The sequence below is a fragment of the Cuculus canorus genome, chromosome 6, assembly GCF_017976375.1.
Source record: "Cuculus canorus isolate bCucCan1 chromosome 6, bCucCan1.pri, whole genome shotgun sequence".
NCBI lineage: Eukaryota > Metazoa > Chordata > Aves > Cuculiformes > Cuculidae > Cuculus > Cuculus canorus.
The window spans coordinates 1,353,079-1,368,316 of NC_071406.1; positions in this window are offsets into that span (position 1 = coordinate 1,353,079).

Below are 15,238 nucleotides of genomic sequence, written 5' to 3' on the forward strand. Positions count from 1 at the left end.
CATTGCCTGCCCCCTTGGACACCTCCATCCATCTTCTGACATTATGCTCCAGAAGCACTTAAACTGAGGGGGAGAAACCATCATAACGTTACAACAGCAGTAAAAGAAACCTCTCGGCAAAAGCTTTCCCCCATTATCTTTATACTACTCAGTCCAAACATTTCTTTTCCTGACAATTTCCAATTATACGCAATGATGAAAGCTTTTTTTCCTGACAACCAGAACACTTCAGCATCATGGTTCTAAATCAATAGTACTCATGTGACTGGAAATTAGAGACTACATCTAATATAGTCGGAAAGACTTAAAGGTCAGGCATCAAATGCTATGTGATTAAGTAAATAAGAGAAGTTTATTGCTCTTTTGTCTCACTCTATTGATTACGGGGCACTTTATGGCCTTTTGGTAGTCTGGCACTGTGTCTTTAGGAGTGGCACAGAAGGTTTACTAAGTAGTTTTGCTATTAAAACGCTTCCAAAAACAGCTCATGCCACCGCTACAGACCACTAGAGAAGTTATAATACATAAATTCAGATGAATTAAGAGATAACCGCGCCAGCACAAGCAAGCTCCATAACTGGGTAACATCACTGTGCAGCCCCCACTGCTGCTGGAAGCATGGGTGGGAATGGAGAGCAGTGCTGGGTGGGACAGGACGGCGAACGCCCACAAGAGCAACAGGAGCTGAGGACCACGCAGGGCTGAGTGCAAGCATCCTCACCTTTCCCATCTGCAGCGGTGGGCACGGGGAGGGCTCACGCTGGGTGACTGTCCAGCACGTGGTGGCACCAAACACATCAACCACTTTGGAGAAGTGGGGCTGTGAGAACCTCATGAGGTTCAGCAAGGCCAAGTGTAAGGTCCTGCACCTGGGTCGGGGCGATCCCCACTTTCAGTGCACAGTGGAAGATGATGCGATTGAGAGCAGCCCTGCAGAGAAGGACTTGGGGTGCTGGTCAATGAGAAGCTCAACACGAGCTGGCAATGTGTGCTCACAGCCCAGAAACCAACCGTGTCCTGGGCTGCATCAAAAGCAGCGTGGCCAGCAGGGAGGGAGGGGATTCTGCCCCTTTATTCCTCTCTTGTGAGACCTCATCTGGAATACTGCGTCCAGTTCTGGAATCCTCAACTTAAGAATGAGATGGAGCTGTTGGAACAGGTCCAGAGGAGGCTACAAGGATGATTGTGGGCCTGGAGCACCTTCACCATGAGGACAGGCTCATCCCTGAGGGGTTACTAATTTTGGAGCCGCGGTTTCATTAGTTGTCAAATTGGAAAGCATTAGGATGGGGATGAAATGTGGAAATGAAAATGCAGGAAAACTAATTAAAGCATTAGAAGACGGAGACCGTGTCGAGTTATTCCAGATGTACCCAGCGCACAGGGAATCAGGCTCTGGTTGCCTTTAACAGTTTTTGTTGAGCTTACTGGCCGTGCAATCCCATTTTGAGAGGTCAGCATGAAAGCCTTTCCGCAGTGTGATGGCACATACCGGGTCAAAGAGGGATCGATCTCACCATCGCCCACTGAGGAGTTGGCGTTGTTCAGCCTGGAGAAGAGAAGCCTCAGAGGAGATCTTATAGCGACCTTCCAGTACCTGAAGGGGCTACAGGAAAGCTGGAGAGGGGCTGTTCACAGAGGCTTATGGGGACAGGATGAGGAAGAATAGGGTATAAACTGGAGAAGGGCAGATTTAGACTGGACATTAGGAAGAATTTCTTCACCAGGAGAGTGGTGAGGCCCTGGCCCAGGCTGCCCAGGGAAGCTGTGGCTGCCCCATCCCTGGAGGGGTTCAAGGCCAGGTTGGATGGGCATTGGGCAGCCTGATCCAGTGGGAGGTGTCCCTGCCCATGGCAGGGGGGTTGGAATTGGATGATCTTTAAGGTCCCTTCCAACCCAAACTATACTATGATTCTGTGTCATCTTTGAGCCTTCCCTCACCGACGCTCAAGACCCCGCCTGCACCCTGATCTCCTTCCTAAACTTTGTCAGATTAAGGCTTCACCGCTGCAGTTTAAAAGGCTGGGAATGTCAGGACAGAAAGCCGGGCTGCAGGCAGGCTCACGGAGGAGAGGGTGCTTTGAAACGTGAGGGATTCAAAAGCAAGCTCTGTTTCACTCAGGCCTTTTGGCTGGTTATGACAAGAATGATAAATATTATTTGGGGACAAATCCAATAGCAAAATAATCCCCGAGAGATGCACAACAAAGTGAGGGAGAGGGAAAGAACGCCACATACAGGTATGCTCAGCAGCAGCTCTGGCCCCTATCTCAGTGCAATTCCTTTTTAAAGCTATTTCTTATTTTATGTTGACAAATTTATTGTGAGAGGATGGAAAAAAACATTAAGGTTTTATATTTCTTGCACATACACACAAATCAAAAATCCCTGTAGAAAGACTTTTCTATTGAATAGATATATTTTTTGAGGTTCTTCATTGGGAAGAGCAGTTCAAGGATGCTGAAAGTCTTATTTACAGGCAATTCCAGAATTCTACAGCTCGTTCCCTAATCCCACCAGGTTCAGAAGGGACATTTTGATCCAGTTTGCAGACAAGTGGGGAGTGACTGGGCTCCACTGGGGGTTGCTGTGCACCAGATGGGCAACCAGCACAAAAAGCAGCTGCAAGAAGCCAACGCAAACCCTTGTGCCCACCAAGCTCTGCACCAGCTTTGGTAGGAGGCGACTCTGCTCCTAGAAAGCCCCAGCTGGCTGGAACACCGCAGCCACACCAGTGGCTCCAGCTCAGCCGCTGGTGGTCTCCGGTACCTCCCAATGCTGGTGGGATGCACCATCCCTGGCTTTTGGTGGCAGCTGGAGGAGAGGGCAAGCCAGGAGATAAATGCATTTTTTTTACTCCTGGAGCAAACATCACAAAATCTGACTTTGTCCACAACGAGCATGGCTCTGTGTTACTAAAGTGAGAGCAATAAATGACAGCTGGCTCCAGAGAAATTGACTTTTTTTCCTCTTTTCACCTTTGGACACACACAAAAATGTTTTTATTGCTGTGTAAAACTAACAGGATGGTATAAATTGTGTTCCAAGACTGCTTAAAATGCTGGTTTTTGAATCAAGGATTAACAACTCATTAAGTTTTATTAAAGCCCTCAGAAGCTGTGATTTTGCTCCTTGGATAATTGAAGAGTTTATCCATTGTGCTGCTTTCCTTAGTAATGGTTTAATTTTTGCCTTGGTATAACGGAGGGATGAAAGCTGGCTTGGCGCATCCCCCACCGATCCACGCTGCTCCTGCAGAGCCCTGTGGGGACCCAGCGCTGCAAGGAAGAGGCTCTCAAACAAAAAACTCCACATTTCTAGTCCTTCAAAAGATCCTTCACTTTAAGCAATCAATAGAGTTGAAAAAACAATCGGCACCGACTTTTTCCTGCTCCCATGGCAGAGCCAAGGTCAGCTCTGCAACCGAGCAAGGTTGGTACAGAGGAGGATGACACTGACACGGGACGCTGCCCCATCCTCCCACCAACAGCAGCACAGAGCGGGTCACAACACTCCTTTACACAAGCTCAGGCTTATTTGTAGCCTCCTTTTAGCTGAGGGACAGATCAAGGTAACAAGTTTTACTTTCAGCCCTGGGGCTGCTGTAAAGGCCAGTAAACATCAAAATATTAATACACTCTTGCAGAAAACTGAAATTTAGAATCATGGAATGGTTATGGTTGGAAGGGACCTCAAAGCCCATCCAGTCCCACCCTCTGCCATGGGCAGGGACACCTCCCACTGGATCAGGATGTTCGAAGCCCCAAATTTAATCCAGTAACAATAGTAAGTTTTATTAACTGAAATTTTTGTTAATTACCATTGACTCTATGGCAAATGGATGCTGAAAACTTATTAAAAAGGTGAAATTTGCTTCCTCTCATCCAACCGTGGAAACGTGCACTGTTTGAAAGGATAAATCTCTCTCCACAAGGCTATAAAAAGGGCACTGGATGGCTCTGCAAGTATGTTAGAGGTTTTTTTACAGGCTCAAAGAAATACATGCAAAGACAACCTGTTGCCTGCCCCGGTTCATGGATGAAAGCAACCAGCTCGAAGCTTCTCATCGGGCTCTCAGGGTCTAAGGCTCGTGCACAGGCAGAACGCCAAAACACAGTCACCACACCCGTGGAAATCCCTTCTGACTCACTCCCCAGTGCTCAGAAACATCTCTTTGCAGCATTATTTACTCAAAAACACTATTCATACCTCCAGCCTCCGCCAGAATGCCGGCTTTTCAAGAAAAGCAGCACTTGGCACACCCGGGGTATTTTGACCATGTAGGTTTTCACCGAAAACTACACATGCCTCCAGCAAGAGCTTTACCTTCCATCGGTCTCTCTGGTCACGATCTCCATTTCTCTCATTCCCAAAATGCAGACATCCATTTCCACATCTCATTCTGCACATCTCTTCACAAACCTCATCCCCAACACACCTACAGAGACAAGGTGAGCGGTACACACCATGGATATTTGAACTTTAGTAATCCAATAACACTTATTTACCCAAACACCCCCCCTCATGGAATGCTCTGCTGAGCTAACACCATGCCAGCACTCCATTTAACAAACCTACATGGGATTGTGTTCATTATTCTCACCCCCATCTACAAATTACACAATTTACCCTTCCGTATCTCTCCCCACATCACATCCCAGACCTCAGCGAGATTGCTTTGGGTCTCGTGGCACCACGCAATATAATTAACGCACTTAATTGCTTACTGCCCTTGATATCAGGTGTTTCCTTGGAAACAGCTCTTTAACTGACACACACAGAGACATCCTCCAGAGTGAAGACAGGATTTAAACCTTCTGCCTCTGAAAGCCACTGGCCATACATCTCTGGATAACAGATATCACACAGAATCACACACAGAATCACAAGGTTGGAAAGGATATCAGCTGGAAGCTGTGTCCCTTTGCAGACAGGTCACAAAGGGACACAACCTGTTCCTGGCAATTAAGAACTGCAAGGGACACTGCAAAGGTTGCCCTTAGAATCATAGAATCGCTTGGTTGGAAAAGACCTTTGAGATCATTGAGTCCAACCGTACCTGCCCTCTACTAAACCAGATCCATAAGCACCTCATCCACCCGGCTTTTAAACCCCCCCAGGGATGGGGACTGCACCACCTCCCTGGGCAGCCTCTGCCAGTGCCTGAGAACCCTTTCAGTGAAGTTTTTCCTGATGTCCAACCAGATTGGACCCTTAGTATTTCAGAATATTTAATTAGAATATGGCTCTGAACCAGCCAGGATGGCCGTTTTGGTTGAGCTTTCTCGTCATTTAGAAGAGTCCAGTGTCACTTTCCTTGACGAGCAGTTTCATCACAGGATTTGCTAAACACATCAGGAGCGTACAGAACAAGCTTAGTGTGACCTGCTGCTGGTGAACCCCCCCAACGGCTGTAGCCAGCAACTTTCCAGAGAGAAGTAGTGTGGGCTTTTATCTGAGCTTCTGCAGAGCATTTTTTTCAATGCCAGAAAGGAATTCACTGCAAAAGATGGGAGATGTGGATTGGTACGGTGCCCGCCAAAACAAATGGAGAGTTTGCATCAACGGGCAAGTACCAAGGAGCTGGAGGAAGCCTTCAGTGGGATCTTCAAGTCGGTCTCTTCTCCCGAGTGACAGGTGATAGGACAAGAGGGAATGGCCTCAAGTTGTGCCAGCGCAGGTTCAGACTGGACATCAGGAGAAATTTCTTCACCAAAAGTGTTCTGAGGCCCTGGCAGAGGCTGCCCAGGGAGGGGTGGAGTGCCCATCCCTGGAGGGGTTAAAAGCCGGGTGGATGAGGTGCTCAGGGATCTTGTTTAGCAGTGGGCAGCTACGGTTAGACTCGATCTCAAAGGTCTTTTCCAACCAAGCGATTCTATGATTCAAGGGTGGATTTTGAGCTGATCCCACGTCGCAGCAGCGGAGTGACAGCATTAGAGGGAAATCAGAACAGGATTAGGAGAGGTGCATCAGAGAGGAACCACCACCACTGAATTTACTCTGTTTCTAAAATGGGAACACATCCTCCACGCTCTAAGGCTGCAGGGTCACGCCATGAGGGTTTATTGGAAAGGTTTCTCTTGAAAGCTTAAAAACTGAACAGCTTGAAAAGGCAGTGAGGAGGAAACACCATCTCACAGCAATTGGAAACAATTGGGCGAGTACCTTCAACAAGGATGCTGAGCCTCCCCTCGACCGTTTTACTCAATCCCTTTATCTGCTGTTATACAGTGCTGTCTGACATAAATTGGGTCTGGAGCTGGCTTGGAGCCGCTGCTGCAAGCGGGAGATGAAGCTCTGGCCTCCAGAGGTCCCTCCCCACCAGCTTTACAGGCAGTGAAAAATGTATATTCAGGGCCAGCCTACCAGAACATGAAGTGACAGATGATTTGGCCACAGCACAGAGCAAAGCAGGGAAGCACCATGCTGCGATCAAACCGACAGATCCGCTGTGCCCCTGGGGCTCCCCGCAGACCCCACACTGCCTCCTGCATCTCCAACGCTTTCCTGCTTCCTTAGCGCTGGCAGAGATGTATTCAGTAATATTTCCGAGGATCAATTTAAATAAGAGATTTAACAGATATATATATAAGCTGGTCTACAGATAATTCCCTCTTGCGCACTCAAGCAAGCAGTTTGGACGTTGCTGGAGGGATGAGAGGAGGCGAAACCTGTGCCAGGTGATCCATCACTGGTGAAAGGGATGAGCTGCTCAGAGAGAGCAGAGCCTGCACCTCTCCCATTGAGTGAAAAGAAGAAATAGAAGAGTTCAGGCTCTATTTTCAGACTCCAGCAAATCCATCTGGGAGGAGAGGGATCGATCGGTGCGTCTGATGTTCGCACAAGCCAGTGTCAGAGCAGAACCCACACGGAAAAGCCTGGGAGCAAGACCTCAGGCTGCTGGATTGGTAACTAGTTGTTGCAACAGTCCTGGGCACAAGGTGGACCAGTCACACTCAGCATCGGTGCTCCAGCCTACTGGGAAGCTGGTGTGGGAAGTACAGGCTGGGAAAACTAAGTCACCTGAGCTGGCAAAACCATCATCTCCAAAGAAAGATGGCTCTCCAGATCCATAGAGCTGGAAGGGATGTGGGAGATGCCCCTGGGATGCCCCACCACGTGTGAGCTTGTTTCTGAAGAGCTCCAACCCCACACACTTGGCTGCAGATACAATACAGTCACACCAGATCCAATTACGCTTCGTGTTGCCTCCCTGAAGTCCAACCGAATGGCAGTGACCCTGTGGAAACGAATCCAGTTCAGCCCCCGCGTGCAGCCGGCGACACCACAGCAGGCATCAGGCGAGAGGAAACCATGGGCAGGGGGTGAAAAGAGACACCTTCTGACAGAAGAAAGCCTTATGCTTCTCTTCCTCTCTATTGGCAAGAGGTAATGGAATTTATTTTTTTTTTTTAGCAATTTACCAGTTTAGAGGAAAAAACTTCCAAAGAGTAAAAATCAGTTTCAAATCGATAAATCTAAATATAAGGAAGCTGTAAATATCTGCGGAGCCAAATACACAAACACAGGAGCACGTGCACAAGTCTTTTCTTACTAGCTAATAAACCCATCTTTCCCATCAATTCTACATACAACATTATGTGTTAAACTGTTACACTTTAATATTAATACATGCTTTAATATTTTAGTTACCTCCTATGGATGTAGCATTCACAGATCAAAACTCACACACACATACCTTTTTTTCTTGCTGGGACGTACAGAAAGCTTCCTTTATTTTACAGCGCTGGCTCGGTGGTTAAATGACAGCAATTCTAGTGAAGTTAAAGCCAAACACTTTTCACCTCAGCACACATAAAATATAATTTCCACATTACCACATTTCATTAAGAAGCCCAAGATGTACGAGCACGCGGAGAACAGGGTGGCAAAGAACAGCCGAGTCACAGACCCAGATTTGCATCAGTGACAGTGAAGCTCAGAGGTTTTTGCCAGCCCTAATTTACATATTTAATCGCCATAAGTGGTTTTTCTCTCTTACTTAGAAGTGGAATTTGAACCCAAAGGGGCAAGACAGGACCAGAGGTACTGGAAAAGCTCCCTCCTCTCCTGCACACGCAGGGTTATGCTCTCTGATGGAAACGCACCCCAGAGCAGAAAGATCACTTCATTTTTTACTTTCTTCTCCTCCCCGCACCTGCTTTAGTTTGATGTTGGTTCTTCCCAAGGCCAAGGCAAGCAGAGAGGCGGCTGCCCACACACAGGTCAGCCCTTGGCACCCACACAAGCCGGGTGCACAGATCCCCCAGGAGGCAGCTGTGACCCAGAGGCATCGGCACTCACCACCCCGCTTGCCCAGGGCCACCAGCGAGGACCAAAGCTGTAGCACCTGTGGGGACTCCAGCAAGATTGACACTTCCAGCTGCTGATTCCTCTTCTGTGGTGACCATCTCTCAGCAGCTACTCTCCTGCTACATCTTTTCTACCAACCAATGCTTGCTGCCACCAGCGCCAGTGCTTCCGAGCAGCCCTGCCTGCCCAGCAAACCCCTCTGTGCTTTGCAGAAGCTGTTACAGCCTTCATCAGGAGATTCCACTGGAGCTGGGCAGCACCAGCGGCTCCTCACCCAGCCAGCTCCCACCTCAGCCGCCCCCGAAGAGCCACCAAGGACCATCCACTGCAAAACTTGTCTGAAGCAAAAGAAGGCACCTAGAAGCACAAAGAAGTTCTCACACTGCACTGCCGTCACCCAAACCAAACCCACATTAATTAAAAAATATATCATACCTTCCATTTCACATTGTATTTTGAGGGGTGAGACCTCTTCTCCAGCATCTCTGGGGACAAGCAGCAGACACGGACCCACCTCAGAGCTCCAATATCTATAAATCAGGCACCAACACCTCCCACTCCCCGCTTGCCCCAAGCTCTTCTCCAGCCCAGGGTGGGGCACCTTGTCCTGATGACCAGGAGGTGGGAAGGGCTGATCCCCAGCACCTGCCTCCATTTACTTCCTTCACTCCTCCAAAAGCAAGAGATCACTCCACCCTATTAAAATAATCACTTTATAGGTTTAAAAAAGTGAATGATTACCGTTTGATGTTACCCAAACTGTAGTCTGTAACTGCCACGCCTGTGGGAAAAGCAGCGTGATGGCAGTAGGCAGAATAACGGGCTTTTTTATTTGCTCTATATAAAAAACGCTACCCTTCGCGGTGAAATCAGAGCAGATCCCATGAGCCAAGGGACCGAGGGGTGCTTAAAATATCAAGTAAATATTAGAGTCACAGAACCATGGAATGGTTTGGGTGGGAAGAGACCTTAAAAATCATCCAGTGCCACCCCTGCCATGGGCAGGGACACCTCCCACTGGCTCAGGGGCTCCAAGCCCCATCCAACCTGGCCTGGAACCCCTCCAGGGATGGGGCAGCCCCCACTGCTCTGGGCACCCTGGGCCAGGGCCTCCCCACCCTCATTGGGAAGAATTTCTTCCTAGTGTCTAATCTATATATTCCTCCTTCCAATTTAAACCCATTCTCCCTCGTCCTGTCACTCCAGACCCTTGGAAAAAGCCCCTCCCCAGCTTTCCTGGAGCCCCTTTCAGCACTGGAAGCTGCTCTAAGGTCTCCTCGCAGCCTTCTCTTCTCCAACTCTCTCTGCCTGTCCTCAGAGCAGAGGGGTTCCAGCCCTCAGATCATCTTCATGGCCTCCTCTGGACTCGCTCCAATAGAAGCCGGTCAAACCCGGGAAGAGGCTTCCTGGAGAGGTCGTTGACGCCCTAAGCCTGACATTGTTTGAAAGGCATTTTAGACAATGTTCTTAATACCACAACACTTGGTCAGCCCTGAAGTGACCACACAGCTGGATGAGATGATCTTTGTAGGTTCCTTCCAAGTGAAAAAGCTCTGTTCTATTCTACATCGGTCTGGCACCACCGTATCTCCCTTTCAGCAGTCTGTACCCCCCTCCCTTTGAACTGAACCAAACCCTCCAAGTCTACGGCCTTGTTTTATAAGCTTTCATTATCAGTTATTACACCTTTTATAACAAAACAAAGCTACGAACATTTATACCCAGAAGCCCAGAGGATCCCGTTGTGAGACATCAGCTCTGCTGCCAGCACGGGTTCTCAGCTGGAGACTGAGATGGAAGAGGGAACATTAGAAGCCTTTCCTAACATTAAAAGAAGCTCATTACAAGCACCTGCCTGTTTTCTTCGTTAAGCTCTCCTGATGAGGGCCCCGGGGGAGCTGAGCAACAGGAATATTGTTCCACCTTGAAATAGAATAAATATACTTAAAATCAGTCCCCAAATGAGAGTATATTTATAGCTAATTACCAGTGGAACAGACCTGGAATGGAGCAAAGTGCATTTTGCGTGCCCCTTGACTGGCGTGTTTTATAAATACCCAATTTCTCACCTCCTCGGATAAAGCAGTTTAGAAGCCTGACTCTTGTTTTCTTTTCCTTGATCAAAATAGAACAAATTAAGGTAATGAGTAAAGGGAAATTGTTGGGCGGTGGGGGAGAACCCACATTTTTCTGCCCTTTTCTTACATTTCCCTGGGGAGATCCTCAAGGCACCGGAATTCCAGGGTGAAGCGTGCAGGCTGCAGGCAGGGACCTGGACAACTTCCCACCATCCCACCCCACTGCTGGTGGGCTCTGCAGGAGCACGGGTGGGGTGCTCTTCACTGCCCAATCACATCCTGCTTATAGAATGGTTTGGGTTGGAAGGGACCTCAAAGCCCATCCAGTGCCACCCCTGCCATGGGCAGGGACACCTCCCACTGGCTCAGGGGCTCCAAGCCCCATCCAACCTGGCCTGGAACCCCTCCAGGGATGGGGCAGCCCCCACTGCTCTGGGCACCCTGGGCCAGGGCCTCCCCACCTGAACAGCAAAACATTTCTCCCTAAGATCTCACCTCAATCTCCCCTCTTTCAGCTTCAAACCATCCCCCTCATCCCATCCCTGCCCTCCCTGATCCAGAGCCCCTCCCCAGCTTTCCTGGAGCCCCTTTCAGCACTGGAAGCTGCTCTAAGGTCTCCCTGGAGCCCTCTCCTCTCCAGGGTGAACAACCCCAACGCTCTCAGCCTCTCCTCAATGGGAGGTTCTCCAGCCCTTGGATCATCTCCATGCCCTCCTCTGGGCCCGTTATCACGATCGTAAAAGCATCAAATTCTACTTTTAGACTATTTTTACGATGGATTTTTCAAACTGGGGATAACTGGAGTTACGAAGCACAGTGAGGGACAGGAACGGAGGGAAGGGAGCGAGGGGGGTTTGCTGCCGGGTGGCTTCGGTGGGGTGGCCCTCCCTCTGCTCCCAGCGCTGCGGGTCTGTTCCGCAGTCGCATGGATCGGGATGAGTGGAAGAGTGGTGGGTCAGAGGCAGAGGCTGCCCGGGGGGTGCGGACACCATCCCTGGAGGGGTTTAACACGGGTGGATAAGAGCTCAGGGATTTGATGTAGTACCGGGCGGGTACAGCTGGAGGCGACGATCTCAAAGGTATTTTCCAACCTCGGGACTCTGTGATTCTTCCCCTCTCCCGGAGTTTTATGCTAATAAACAGGACGCGCTCTGCCCCAGCGCCACAGCCGCCGCCCCGGGCTCAGTCAGGTGCACAATGTACGGTCACAGCGGGATGAAGGCGCCTCCCCTGCCGGGCGGAGCCGCAGCTGCAAAGCGGGAGCAGCCGCGGGGAGGTTAACGCGTCCGGCGGAGCACCGCCGCTGTGCGGCCGCGCCCAGAGCCGAGCAGAGCCGTGCGCCGGGAGAGGGGCACAGGGACCCGGGTCCCGCCGAGCTGCAGCTCCTCCAGCCCCGCTGCTCCATCCCCGCTCCTGCATCCCCGCTCCTGCATCCCCGCTCCTGCATCCCCGCTCCTCCATCCCCTCTCCTCTATCCCCTCTCCTCCATCCCCGCTCCTCCATTCCCGCTCCCCCATCCCCTCTCCCCCATCCCCTCTCCCCCATCCCCTCTCCCCCATCCCCTCTCCCCCATCCCCGCTCCTCCATCCCCTCTCCCCCATCCCCTCTCCCCCATCCCCTCTCCCCCATCCCCTCTCCTCCATCCCCTCTCCCCCATCCCCTCTCCCCCATCCCCTCTCCCCCATCCCCTCTCCCCCATCCCCTCTCCTCCATCCCCTCTCCCCCATCCCCTCTCCCCCATCCCCTCTCCCCCATCCCCTCTCCCCCATCCCCTCTCCTCCATCCCCTCTCCCCCATCCCCTCTCCTCCATCCCCTCTTCTCCATCCCCTCTCCTCCATCCCCTCTCCTCCATCCCCGCTCCTCCATCCCCGCTCCCCGCAGCTGCTGCCTGGGAGGGGGGGCGGGGGGGGGCCTCCCCCCGTCTCGGGGCCTCTGTCCCGCCGTGTGTCCCCCTCATGTCCACTAGGTGTCACTCTGTGACCTGTGTCCCCGTGTCCCCGTCGCCCACTCACACTATAGGTGTCACTGTACCACCTGTGTCCCCGTGTCCCCGCCCTCCCTGCTCACACTGTAGGTGTCACTGCGTGGTCCGTGTCCCCACGTCCCAGTGTCCCTGCCACCCTGCTCACACTAGATGTCACTGCACGACCTGTGTCCCCATGTCCTCCTGTCCCCATCCCTCCTGCTCATACTGGGTGTCACTGCATAACCTGTGTCCCTGTGTCCCCATCTCGGTCCCTGTGTCCTCATCCTCACGTCCCCATTCTGTGTCCCCCCACTCACACTGGGTGTCACTGTGTGACCTGTGTCCCCATGTCCCTATGTCCTATCTCCTCGCTCATACCAGGTGTCACTGTGTGACCTGTGTCCCCATGTCCCCATATCCCCCCGTCCCCGCCCTCCCCACTCATACCAGCTGCCAACACGTGACCTGTGTCACCGTGTCCCCATCCCTGTCCCTATGTCCCCGTGCCCCACTCACATTAGGTGTCACTGCATAACCTGTGTCCCCATGTCCCTCCGTCCCTGTATCCTGTGTCCCGGTGTCCCCATTGCCTGCTCACATTAGGTGTCACTGCCTGACCTGCATTCCCATGTCCCCGTGTCCTGGTGTCCCTGTCCCCCATTCACAGTAGGTATCACTGCAAGGTCTGTGTCCCCACCCCCATGTGCCCATGTCCCATTGTCCCTGTCCCTGCCCACACTAGCCATCACTGTGTGACCCGTGTCCCCCTGTCCCGTGTCCCTTTCCCCGCTCACAGCAGCTGTCACTGTGTCCCTGCGGGGTATCCCACTCCCTGCCGCCCAGTGAGGGTGTTTGGACGGGGGGGTGATGAGACCACAGCCCCGGGTTGGGGACAGCCCCGTGCGCGGGGCTCGAGGGGCACCTCCAGAGCGGCAGCGATGGCTCCAGAGCTGGGGTTTGGGGACAGCCCTCTCTCGGGCTCCGGCTGTGGCCTTACTAATGCCATCCTGGCACTGGGCAGGTGGCTCCTAAGGAGACGGAGTCCAGCTGAGCCCCCGGACGACAGCAGGGCTGGGTCAGACTGGCCCTCACTCCCACAAATGTCTTAACATCTGTTCCTGGATGCCAGCTGCCGCCTACCCAATGGATCCAAAACACATCCCCATCCCCACCCCAGATCACCTGCAAGGCTGGGGGCTGCCCCACAGGCAAGCTTGGGGTGTCCCCAGAACTCTGTTCCTGGAAGCCAGCTGCTGCCTACTCAACAGATCCATAGACCCATCCCCATCCTCATCTTCATCCTCATCCCATCCCTAACCCAAACTGCCCGTGAGGCTGGGGGCTGCCCCACAGGTAAGCACAGGGCATTCCCAGCCCTCTGTTCCTGGAAACCAGCTGCTGCCTACTCAGTGGATCCTAAACACACATCCCTATCCCATCCCCATCCTCATCCCATCCTCATCCTCGACCTACCCCAGCCCCAACCCAAGTCACCTGCAAGACTAGGTGCTGCCCCACAGGTGACCTCGGGGAGTCCTCAGCCCTCTGTGCCCGGATGCCAGCTGCTGCCTGTTCAGTGGGTCCAAACACACATCCCTATCCCCACCTCATCTCCATCCTCATCCCCATTCCCAGCCCAAGTCATCTGCAAGGCTGGGGAATGTCCCACAGGTGAACTTGGGGTGTCCCCAGACTTCTATGCCTGGAAGCCAGGCGCTGCCTACTCACTGGATCCAAAACATATTCCTACCTCCATCTTCATCTTAATCCTCATCCCATCTCCAATCCAAATCACGCGCAAGGCTGGGTGCTGCCCCGGTGCCCCCAGCCCACGCACAGCCCTGCCGCCCCACCAGCCTCGCCACGGCCAGAGGGGCTCAGGCTCCCCAGCTCTGGACACGAGGTGCCCTCCTCGGGCAGTGCCACCCCACCAGAGCAGGGAGGAGGCAGAAACACTGCCCAGGAGCTGCTTTCTCCAGGGTTGCCACACATAGCACCCAAATCCCACCCAGGGCACCGCATCCCCCATCCCCAAGCTCCACGAGTCACAACTGGGTGGCTTTTTACTGGGGATCTTTGCCCAAATCTGCCTGTTTGCCCACTGCTAAAATCATTGCTGCTTTTCTCTCCCCCTTCTTTTCCCAGATGTTTTTTTCCATGTCAAAACATTGCAAACAGGAACATTCTTTTCCATCCCCAGCTCCACTAAACGCTCTTATTTGTCGGTGTCTTCTTGCCTCTGATTATGCCCTAACCTGGAGAAGGAGAGGAGAGCGATGCCTTCCCAGCGCCTCTGCGTGCATGTCCTCTGCCCCACCACGCTGCGCTGGCTGAAGCCCACGTCCCCAAAGCTTTCAGCAACTGTTCTCATCAGGCAAGATGAAACATGCTCCTCTCCTCAAAACTAATCCATTTTAGGGTTGAAAACCATAAAGATCAAAAGAAGAACAACAATAGCAGGAACTTTAAGAGGTTAAACTGCTCATCTTGCCTTCATTCTGCTGTTAAATTATAGCGGGGAGGGAGGAACAATGTGGTTTTGCCTGCTCAGACCAAGGCTCGCTATTTATCTCGTTTCCTTATCACAGGAAACTAATAACGATGAAATCTTGGTGTTAAGAAGCACCACAGACAGAGACGCCGTTCTCCACATGGATCCAGCTCTTTCCGTACCCTCAGCCACCAGCTTTCCTGAGCTGAAAGCGCGTGCAGGACCTTCCTGACACAACTCTGGGTGGGAACCTGTTCCCTAACGGCTGCCAAGAGCCAGGGAACGGTGAGGAGCGTGAGGAGCAGACCCCAACCCACACCCACCACCACCACCAGCTGCTTTGTTGAGCACGGAGACAACCCCTGGGAAGCAAAAAGGAGCCACGTGGC